We start from the raw sequence: 11,258 nt of genomic DNA, 5'->3' as shown, positions 1-11,258 counted from the left end.
GAACTATAGTATCAATTATAATATCAATTATAAGATGCTAGCTATTAAAGGAATGCAGAAAAAATATGCAGAAAGAGCCCAGCCCTCTTCCACTAGTTTTTGCCATGCAAACTGCCTGTGGGCATTGGGCTTGGGCAACCTTTGCTTGCATGGATGGCTGATAGGCGAAGGAAAGCAACTCATTGAACGACCTGACTGGCACGAGGCTGACACCGTGATTCTGAAATCTGACGTGACAGAGGCCATCCTGGGCTTGCTCGGTAGTGAGCTGTTGACCTAGGAAATTTGATTGGAGAAAACACAGATTAAAGACATTAATGGCAGAATATCAGCACCTGACACTTGATCCTGAGGGCAATTTGACTAATCCTAAAATACAGGCTAAGAGGATGAAGCACCTGCAGAGATGCATACCTTTTGGTGGGATTGTAAAGGGTTCTGGTCAGCTGGCTTAGAAAACTCAGTGGGGAAATGTAGGAGAGATGAATACACACTTTAATGATGGGATTTTTCTCATCTACCTTCAGATAAACAGAGCATAGACTTCTATCTGTCTAGTCACCTTACAGTGAAAAGAAAAAAGAGAAGTTACTATGATTCATCTGTTCTAATCTAGATGTTATGGGGAGAAATGCATTGAATCCTAGAAGTGCATTTTTGCTTCGCTTCCCTCTAAAAGTGAGCTGAATCATTGCGGGGGAAAAAAAAGATTAATTTTCAGTGTGGTCAGTGACAGAAGAAAAGCAGGCAGGGACAGGTAATGCAGGGGAAAAGGAGGAGGTGGGGTCACAGCTTTCAGTACTGGCCCTTCTTAGCTCAGCATAAGCCAGTCATGAAGCTGCACCTTCAGAGCAAGGCGAAGGTCATTCATTCCCGCTGAGCGCTGGGCTGCAGGGGACGGCGGGCATGTGCTCCTATTGTGCCCCTGCCAGTTTCAAAGGAGAATTATTTTAGCAAAAGCAACTGCCAAGGTCAAGTGACTGCCTGTGTATTTATAGCAGCAGGGCAGTGCCATTAAGCAGCATTCAGTGCCCAAACTAACAAAGGAAAACGAGCGGGTCTAGGAACGCCATCTCCAGCTCAGGTTCCCTCTGCTGCTCGTGCGCTGGAAGTCTGATTTACAGCTATAATGAATTCTGGCACGATCTCGTTATCGGATGTAAAAAAATGAAATCAGATTGGGTTACTGTAGGAATGAGATGTAGTAGACTCCTGCAAAGAGTGCTCTGCAAAACTGGGGTTGACTAGTCCTTAGGGAACTGATGGAAATTCAGGATGCAAAATGACATTAGTGCTATCATCACAGAAATGGAAAAAGAGAAAATCTAAGTGCTTCTGGCTGTTAAGGGCCTCAGAGGTACTGGTTCTGGGAGTTTTATGCTATTTAGACCAGTGTGCTTCTTCACTGATAAAATGTCTTATAAGGTAGCGTTTGGTATTGCAAAAGGTTATGGGTATTTCTATCTCAAGCAGCAAGGTAATAGCAACACCTCTTAAATAAGCAGTTGCGAAGTACATGTGTCAGGAGCCACTGAGGTTGTCTAATTATGTAACTAATTATGTCTGTATCTCTGATGCTTGCATTATGCTGTCCTCACTGATGCTGGTGTAACCCTCACCTGTTTCAGGTGTCTGGGTCAGGAAATAAAGGGTGCTTTCCTACTGAGTTTCCTATAAGCCCTTTATTGCTGCCACTCCCATTTTGAGTGTCCAAAGTCTCCTGATTACTCTGATCCCTTTCCAACTGGTCTGAAGATTGAAAACCACAGTGGAGATGGCCCAGCTTGTACTGATCTATGGTTTCCTTCAGGTGGAAAATGAAGACCAGAGCCAGACAGTTGGATGGCTTTCTTGGCATCTGTCTTCGATGACAGCTTTCTGGTTTGTGCTCTGGAGGGATAAATTTGTTAGTTAGCCAGCTCAGGGAGTGCCAGGGTAATGTTTTGTCCTGATGGGTATCTTTTGCTCTATGCTCTGCTTGGAGCTTCAGCCTAAAAGTCAGTGGAAACTCCAGCTGGAACAAAAAGTGTTACTGCTTTTATGCAGGTTTAAAGGTTTTGAGGGTGAATGCCTTTGAGTAGTTGGTGTGGCATTTTATGCTCTGGGATCACGCAATCTGATTCAGATTTCCAGGCACAATCATAGCACAAGCAATATTATGTCATGGTGTTTCACAGTGTGTTGCATCTATCTCTGCCCTGCCTGTCTTGGCTGCCCATTTGCTTCAGCACTGTTGCCTCCTCCAAAGTTATGTTTCAGCCCTGTCTCAGTGAAATCTACTCTGTCCTGAATTCCATGTCAGGGTAATATTTGTGTGCTCTGTATACCTAGCTCTGAAGTATTTGTAATGATCACATCTCAGCTGAGAATTTCTTTTCATGGTCTTTTCTATTATCCAGTTACTCTTTCGTCCATGGAGCAGATTTTCCTTTCAATCATGGTGTCAGTAATCTATATGAAAGCTCTGTTGTCTTTAATGATACCTGTAGTATCCAGATTTAAGTTCCTTTTGGTCCTGTCTTCAAGGTCATCGCTTCTCAGCCTGAGAAAGCTTAGGAAACCTTACTCGAGCGCTGACTGATCTTTCGTTTTCCTCTTGGCTCCAAATATTTTTCTTAGCATATATAGGTACTCTCTGTGGGTTTTTTAAAATCGTGTCCATCCACTAGGTGCAGAAAAACATAAACGTGGAAACAAATTGTTTTACAGACTCTGTGGTCCAAAAGCACAAACTTACGGTTGGAGCTTGAGTTCTCTTACGGAGGGAATACAGCATTTTACAGCAAACATGTAAGCCAACAGCAAATAGATGGCTCCAGATAGGGTGAGCCATCTGGGTGACAGCAGTATCAAGAGACAATATCAAAGGAGCTGTAAAGGTTGTGTCAAGGCCCAGGGGTTTATAATTTATATGTAATTGGATTTGCTGCCAAATGAGGAGGAAAGTGAGAATGCTATCATGAAGCAAAAAGTCAGGAGCTCTAAAGAACTTAATGCATAATTAGCACTGTGAGTGACAGCCTCTGTTATTATTTCCACTGTGTTTCATGTTATAGCAAGACAGACAAATAAATAAATGCCACAAATGAACTAAGGAGATCTGTGCACTTTTCCTGAGTGCTAGGAGTCAGTCTGCTCAGAGATTGCTGGCAAATCCCTTCACTTCGCTGAGACACACTTCTGCATCTGCGCTCCTTGTAAACTGCTTTGAGACTTGCAGAAAACAAGCAGGCTGCTGTACTGAATGGATCTTTAAGGACTGCCGTATTGGGTCAGACCAATGGGTCATTTAGTCCAGTATCCTGACCCCCGTTGTAGCAAAAAAGGAATACAAGAAGCATGACAAATACTGAGAGAAGTTACTTCTGGTATGTCCTCCTAACTTCCAGCAACCAGTGGTTTAGGGATGGAGCTTGCTGCTAAATCTGTCATTTGTTGGAATTCACAATGGTAAAGTCTTAACAACACCCTGGCAAGGATTCCCTGGAGCGACACCAGAGGTAGGAGGAGACAGTGGTTAAACCTTGGGGACACCTGGCCACAGTTGTTTCAGAACGAGCTCTGGTACAAAAACCCAGATCTAAACCAGCCATGTTCAGAGCACTTCAGGTCTGGAGTTCCAGCATGGAAAGCACCTGGGACATTCAATCCAAGCCTATTCCTCAGTAGAAAAAATTTCAGCTCATGGCTATGTCTGCTTTGTAGTAGTGTTACATTTCAGGTAGAGGGTTGTATAAAACATGTTTGTTTTAAATTTTCTTAACAAATCTCCAGTAATGCACATTTGGAAGTAACTATTAGGCAAAACCAAAAGCCCCGCTGTGGTACTAGGAATGAAGGGAGGTGATCATCCCAGGCATTTTAAACTGCTCACTAACACAAGCAAGCAATACCACCGCCTGTGTAACCTAGCCCTTCTGGAAGGTAAATCCATCTTCCTCGGCTCATGTGACACCTCACAAGGACAAAGGTCCCCTTTCTGCAACCTTGTTGTCTCAAGGGCTTGTAAACTTCTTTACTTTGGGTAGCATCTTGCTCCATGTTTAGTTCTGTTTACGTCAATGGGATTGCTTGCAAAGTGGTCAGGGTTGATACGGGCATCGTAAGCTGGCCGAAACAAGAGAGTCTTTTGATCACCCATGGAAGCTGACAATGTGGAGAGGAAATATTAACGTTGGCAGTGCTTATTATAGTTTTTCCTTAAAATGAATGCAAAGAAATTTCTTTAACAGATAAAAAACATTTCATATCTAGTCACACTTATATTTACTTCTTTAAAGCAGTTACAGTATAGTTTAGAGAGGTATTTGCTTGTTTTCACTGTTAAAATAACTTGTCCCCCGAGCAGAATGCAAGATATTTACATTTTGCCAGGGGCCATTCATTTAGATGTTCTGCCAGTCAGGCAGAAGTAAGCTCTGAGGCATTTAAGCAAGGAAATTCAAAAGAAAAAGCAACTGCATAAAGCAGTGTTCTTCCTCTTCAGAGTCTGGATTCACAGAATCCAGTGAAAGGATTTCAAAGCAGCATCCCAAGAAGGAATAGAAATGATCAACAGTGAGAAGTGAAGAGAGCACTGTCTGTTCATCTGTTTTGTCAGTAACATAGAGTACCTGCAAAGTATTAGTAATCCAGAAATAGGTAACCCCAGTTATTAAGTGCTTACAGTTGACATTTCTTTATAATGGGTTGTTCCATGTACACAGCCACACAGGAACCTTACATAGACTCAGCCTTTTATAACTGCATCTTTTTCAGGGCAGAATGAGAACCTAAAATATAAGTGAAAGACAGTAGTCGAGGAAGAAGGATAAAGCATGGAATTTCATCAGGTTTTAGTTTGCCCGTACACATAAACCATCTCCCAGTTAGACCTGCTGGACTTGGATTTGTTTCTTCCCCTGTAGAAAGTGACAGTTGGGTAAAAAAAATTATATATATTTTAAATTTTCTTCTTGAAATTTCTGTTTCCTTCTTCACATAGATACACACAGATTTTTCTCTGAAAGCAAACATTTGGAGAAAGGTTGGGTTAAAATTTTACCAGAAGCCTTAACTCAGCACACAAAATCTGAAGTGCCTTTGTGCTTCCCCAAAGTCTGCAGTGAGTTTGCTTAGCTATTGCTCTCTGCTTTGTGGATAGGGGCTCCTACCCAGAAACATCAGCACTCTTTATGCTTGTTGACTCCAGTGATACTGGAGATAATCTTTATCTCCAGCACTTAAGAGGATGGCTGTAACTGGTATACTTATTGAAGACAACGAAAAAGCAGTGCTGGAGCTGTTTGCCCAAAGCCCCCTCTCCTCCAGCGAACAGAGCCGGGTACCAGCCTCCTCCCGTCAGCCCTCTGGATCAGAGCTGGGGAGACACAAAGCTTCAGTACTTTCTTCCTTCTCTCCTAGGGTGCCTGGGCTTTTCTGGTTTTTTCTGCCCTGTCTCCTAAAAGGTAACACAGCACCAAACCTGATCATTTCTACAGGCTCTGCTTGTGTGTGACTGCTGCTCTGTTCTCTCCTGAGAGCTACTGAGCAACTCCTGGGCAATTTCAGCAACGCATGAGAGAGGAGTTGGGCTCTCAAAACCGCTAACTTTCTACACACTTAGCAAAAGAGGATCAGGAGAGGAGAGAATTTTTCATGCTTTCTTGCTAACTGGAAAGTTAATGAGCTTACTTTTTTCATAGACGTTAAGGAATCCATATGATAGAGACATTTTGGAAAACAGACTTAATTCATTCTGCAGCCTGTAGCATTGTTTAACATGCACAGTCATCAGAACAAGCTGGAATGAAAGAATCAGCAGATTTTGTCACTCATGTCACCACAGGACAGCAATGGTGCCATCACAGGAACGGGACAAAGAGTAGGTGTGGGCCGGCACGCACACACAGGGAAAAGCATGCAGTGGAAGCAGAAACTGGGTGGCTGGGAAATACAAAGGAGACTGTGAAAAAAAAATACTAGTTTGTTAATTAGTCAAAAAAGCATTGCCCACACAGCTTGTTTTCTTTGTTCTTTAGCTGGGGCAGGGCTCTGATGAAACAGGACAGGCAATTGTGTAATGTCAGTGCTGCACAGAAGGGTGACGGGGGGCAATGGTAAAACAAAATCTTGAGGACAAGAACCAGGAGGTCAGGCTGATCTGTGAAGACGTATCTCCAATTAGTGCACCGGCAGAAGTGGCCGGAGACCAAGTGAGTCTGAAAGAGAAGTACAAGTGCTCTACGAGAAATGACACCAAAAGAGCTGGCGATAGAGGTTGCGCTTCCATCGCTGGCATGCGTGCCAATGCAGACCATTGCTCACTGGGCTCGGTTCCTGCTGAATTCAGTGCCCCCTCCAAGACGCCTTCCTCTTAGCTGCTCCCTCTGCCAGTTAACACTCTCTGCTGGTTGAACCAGCGCGTCTCTCTTTTTCAGACTAAGCCAAATCATCTTTTGTTTCTGCCTCTCAAACCCATTCCCATTTTTTCTCATCTGCTGGATAAGATGAATCCACTCAAACGTAGCCTGACAAAGCTAAAAAAGCTTCTAAGGATGGCAAAATGGTCGTCTGTGAAGCAGCCACCCATGCTGCTAGGGGGGCCTCTGCATTTGTCAGTTTTGTATGCAAGAGGTTCAGCCACCAAGAAGCGGCAGCGCACAGGCAGCTGAAGAGATGAATGACTAAAGCTAATGGGGAACATGGGCAGATGGTAATGACTACATGTGCTTTGGACGTGCTGGTATCAGTTTGGATGGATTCCTGTTTGCATCATTTCTACTCTCATTAAATCTCAATAGGCTTTTTCTTCCCCCATGTATTCAAAACCAGCAGTGACGACAAAACTAGACAGTATCATGCAGCAGGGCTGTATTTGCAAGAATACACAAGGGATGATTTAACTCGCACTGTTTCTCAGGACCAACCTAGCACAGGTTTTGCTACCAGTTACACTCCTGCTCCCTTAAAAAAGTTATCACCCTGAGGGGGTTTTTGCTCCTCCTGAGAAGGAAAATTTCTACTTTGCATTTCAATGAAAGGCATTCAGTCTCCTTTCCCTGCCCCCAGGCTGTTTCCTGTGCAAACCCTCTGACTTTCATTTTCTTTTTGAATCAGCTAAATTTGCATTTCACTGAGCCTTCTCAAGCATTTTCTTTCTCAGCATGTGAGAGAGGGCTGTGCCGGGGAATGTGCTGGGGTGCACATCTGGCGCCTGGAGTTGTCTAAGGGAGGCAGGACCGAGTCCCTTGCAGCGCGACCCCAGCCACAGCAGCAATCTCAGCTTTTCTGTGGTTCCCTGTGCCAGAACAGCTAGTCTTTTCCATGCAGGCTGTGTATGTGCATGTATGGATGGAGGCAGGTGGTCACATAGTGGTATATAGGCTGTGATACCAGTCTGTGAGAGGTAACCTCATATGGAGAACTAGTGCTTGCAGTGCACTGTGGCTTACTGGATGGAAGAGACAGCGCTTGGAGCTTTTAAATGTTCACATCACCTAACTCCATTTAGGATGTCAGGATCCCAGAACAACTGGACTGCCTGATGGACCTGAGCCTGAATGTGATAGCCTCCAGCATGAACATATAGTTAGCAAGGTGAATTCCAACCAGCATCCTTGCTTCATGTTTTCACACTGATATACCATCCATCTGCATGCAGTGGATAAGCAGATTTGCTATCCCTAATTCAGCTCTAAGATGGATTGGCTTCCAGAAGTAAATTGGAAAAAAATAGCTTCTGCCCTTGGGCACGGTGAGGTTTAGTGAGGTGAAATCGTGTCCACCACTGCTTGTGGCTGGGGGAAATACCTAAGTGGCACAGAGGAGGGAGGACCAAGAAGAAGTGGCAAAACGTAGTGTCTCTAAGTGTGTTATGCTCCACAGTCAGGATGTGTCCAGGCAGGTTACACAGAAGATGAAAGATTTTTGCAAGATATGGGGCATAATAACTGTTGAATGGTATTGGATATAGACACCTAATTCACACCCACTGCATTTTGTGCTTTCTGGGAGCAGTAGGAGCCTAGAGCTGTCCCAGTCGCAGTGGGAGGACCTTGTCACCATCTCATTCTACCGTTGCTGCAGGACACAGCTGACTCTCAGGCTAGCATGTGATAAGTGGCACTGGTATCTAAGCCACCAAATACTACATGACCCTCCTGCTGCCAGGGCTGAGTAGTACTGCTCTCCGTCCGGCCATCTGCCCTAGGGAATGAGTGGTGGGAGCTCAGCTGGGGACTCTCTTCTAGAACCCCCCGTGGATGGGGATAAGGACTCTGTAGTGCTTGGGCTGGGAGATGTGATTTTGGAGAAACTGCGATGAGTGGTGCTCCCTTGTACCTTGTACCTTTGTCCCTTGTACCTTTGCAGCTGCAAAACACAGAATATACAACCTACAAAAAGCACTTAGGAAAATGTACACCTCCAAAGCAAACCATCTAGTGCAAAGTTTTCCACAGAAGACATTTAAAACAAAAGGATCCCGTCTGACATATAAGGAACCACCAGCTGGTCAGTATAAGGAGTGGGACTTCTGCTAATTACTGAGGGATATACAAGGTACTGGCTACCAGGAGAACCAGGCAGGTAGCCAGCAAGCAAAGATAAGCCTGCCTGGTCCTCTGGTTGTAGTAACACCTTTCCACAAAATCAATGTCTTTCCTTGGAGTATGTGAACTCCAGTGAATCTGTGTGTCATGATGGAGACACTGGAAAATTTCTAATACTGCTGATGTTCAAATCCAAGATGTTAGTGGTAGACACAATTTTTCATTCATCAACTTTATGTTCAGTAAGTGTGCATCTATGGTGGATGTACAAACCAAATGTGAAAGATGCCCTTTGTTATTTGAGCACTTTAATTAGAAAGTTTTTTTCAGACATCTGTACCTCTCAAGGAAATACTGCGTGAAGTTTTGCATTATGGATTCTCAAAATGAATTGTTCTTTATCTGAATGCGGATGAAATGAAACAGTGTGAGAGTGTATTTCAGTTTTTGGCTGTTTATTTCTGTGGCTGGGTTCCTGATCAGAAAGCCAGATGGCCTGAAGAAGCTGGTAAATGAGATAGAGAGTCTTTTATCTTTAAATCATCTCACATCCTCCTTTGGTTGCAAATGGCCGAATTCATTTAGTTACCATCCCACACCTGTGGCTGTTCTTTTCCATAAGAATAGGTGGTCCCTGCCCAAGTTACCAAAACAGAGTTCAGTGTTCAGCTGTCAGGGGCTTGTTCTGATTTATGCAGTGTGCAGAGATGATAAAGAAGCCAACATGGGAAAGCAGAATAAACTCTAAGTAGCAAAAGGCAGAACTAATTCCACTACTCAGTAACATCACATCATGTGTGTTTCACTTATGTAGTGGTAAAGACCTAGAAAAATAATTTTTAAGTGATTTCTGGGATCAGCCATAAAGCTGGACTACTGCATACTGAGTTGGCTGTACTGCACAGGGATGAAAAGCCTAGAAAGCTGTAGCTGGTTGACAGCTCCGGTTAAAATATGTTAATAAAGGCATTTATCAGGATCCACGCGATGGGGACTGTGCTTCAAGAAAAACCAAGTTGTTCCACGAATGGGAGAAGTAATAGGTTTCACTTCTGATGGCTCTGTCATCCGTAGATTCTCTGAGGTCTAGAACAGGTTGAGTTAATCAGCCTTTCCATTGCTTGGGGCATTACAAGGTCTTTCTCCTCTACCCAGTCCCTTCTCATGAAACTTCTGGGAACCTCATCTCTCTGTCTTCTGTCAAGTTGGTTGAAATCAGTCAAGTGATTCAACATTTATGGAGGGAGGAGGAAGGAAAAGATTAAGACAGGATGGGATAGACGGCATGATCCTCCTTAGCCTTCCTTCCCTGAGGAAACAAGCTGAAAAGCCTCATCAGTGGGATTTAAAGCTGGATACTCCAATTAGCATTTTAGGGTTTATTTTCCAGTGCTTTGTTGTTTGTGCTATGATGCTTGTAATAACACTTGCAAAAAAAATCCAACCCAAAACCCCAGTGGTTTTAAGCTGAAGCAACTTGAGCTTTTTATTTAATATGTCTGGCTGGCACGTGCTGGCATTGCTAAAAGCTTATTAATAATTTCTATTTGTCCCTTAATGGTTTTATCTTTACTCCCTTTGATTTTGATATTACTGTGCCAGTTCCAGGTAGATGGTTAAGCCTGACAAGTGTAAAAAAATAATCGGGAGAATCAACACCATAGCAACCTGGTTTGCATCACAGCAGCAACAGATGATACCTTCTGAGCAACCCACTTAGCATCGTTAGGAATAACAGACTTGCCTTCCACTAGGGGAGACAATTTTAGACACTAGCCTGGTACCAGCACCTGTGGCAGGAGGAATGGGGGAGAACCTGTTTCAGAGGCAGATGTGGGCTCCGGTGAATGGCAAAGCTGTAAGTTCAGATGCAGGCAGTGCTGAGGGAGGTGTAGATCTAGGATTCCTGTGCAGCCGACCAGTGAGGCAGACTTGCTTTGGTCTATGGACTGATGACATATTTGAAGTCTGGATGGTGTCGATACCCTCCCTTAGTTCCCTCTTCTCAGCGTCTGAAGGTGGTTAGCTCTTTAGTTATAACTCAGGCTAGATTTGCGAGGAAGGGCTGTATAAGGCAAGGCTGTGTACCTGACAGAGCCTGGAGATAACAAAGAATGAACTCAGCAAAGCCCTTGCACCCACTTGGCTCCGCAAACCATCCGAGCTGCCCCGGGGGACAGCCTACGCCTGTGATCAGGCCCACATGCAGAGCGCCTTATAAGTCAGGGCCAGAAAACCTCCCGGTATCAACTGTCCCACCATCAGCCATGACACCCGCCTTTAATACAGGAGAAAGAGTATGGGGTTGGGAGCCAGCTTTTGTCCAGATAAGGGGACTGTAAATAAGATGATACAAGACAAGCCCTGGAGATGCAATCACACGCAGCGATGAATGAAAAGTGCTGTAATCAGGCGGTGGCTGTCGCTTGAGTGTGCCTGTGTATTATCTGGCAGGGCTATCCCCCTTCGCAGGCTCTTTGTTGTTTCCCTGTGGACTTTCAAATGCTCATGCAAAAGTACAGGGACACCTCTCCTCTGAGACTGCAGGATTCGGCCCTCTAAATCATGTTATTCCAGCCGGGCTGTTGTACAGCATTCCTTAGTAGACAATGTTTGATGTTATGGAGTTAAAAAAAAACACCAAAGAAACCACTTAATATCCAATATTATTGAAGCCAGACATTTGGGGAAAGAATATTTTTTGTTAGTCCCTGGCAGGCAGTAGTG

Source organism: Nipponia nippon, unplaced genomic scaffold (genome assembly GCF_047370975.1).
Source record: "Nipponia nippon isolate SJK-2023a ecotype South Korea unplaced genomic scaffold, ASM4737097v1 scaffold_3, whole genome shotgun sequence".
Lineage (NCBI taxonomy): Eukaryota > Metazoa > Chordata > Aves > Pelecaniformes > Threskiornithidae > Nipponia > Nipponia nippon.
Note: the sequence above shows the minus strand (reverse complement) of the source record.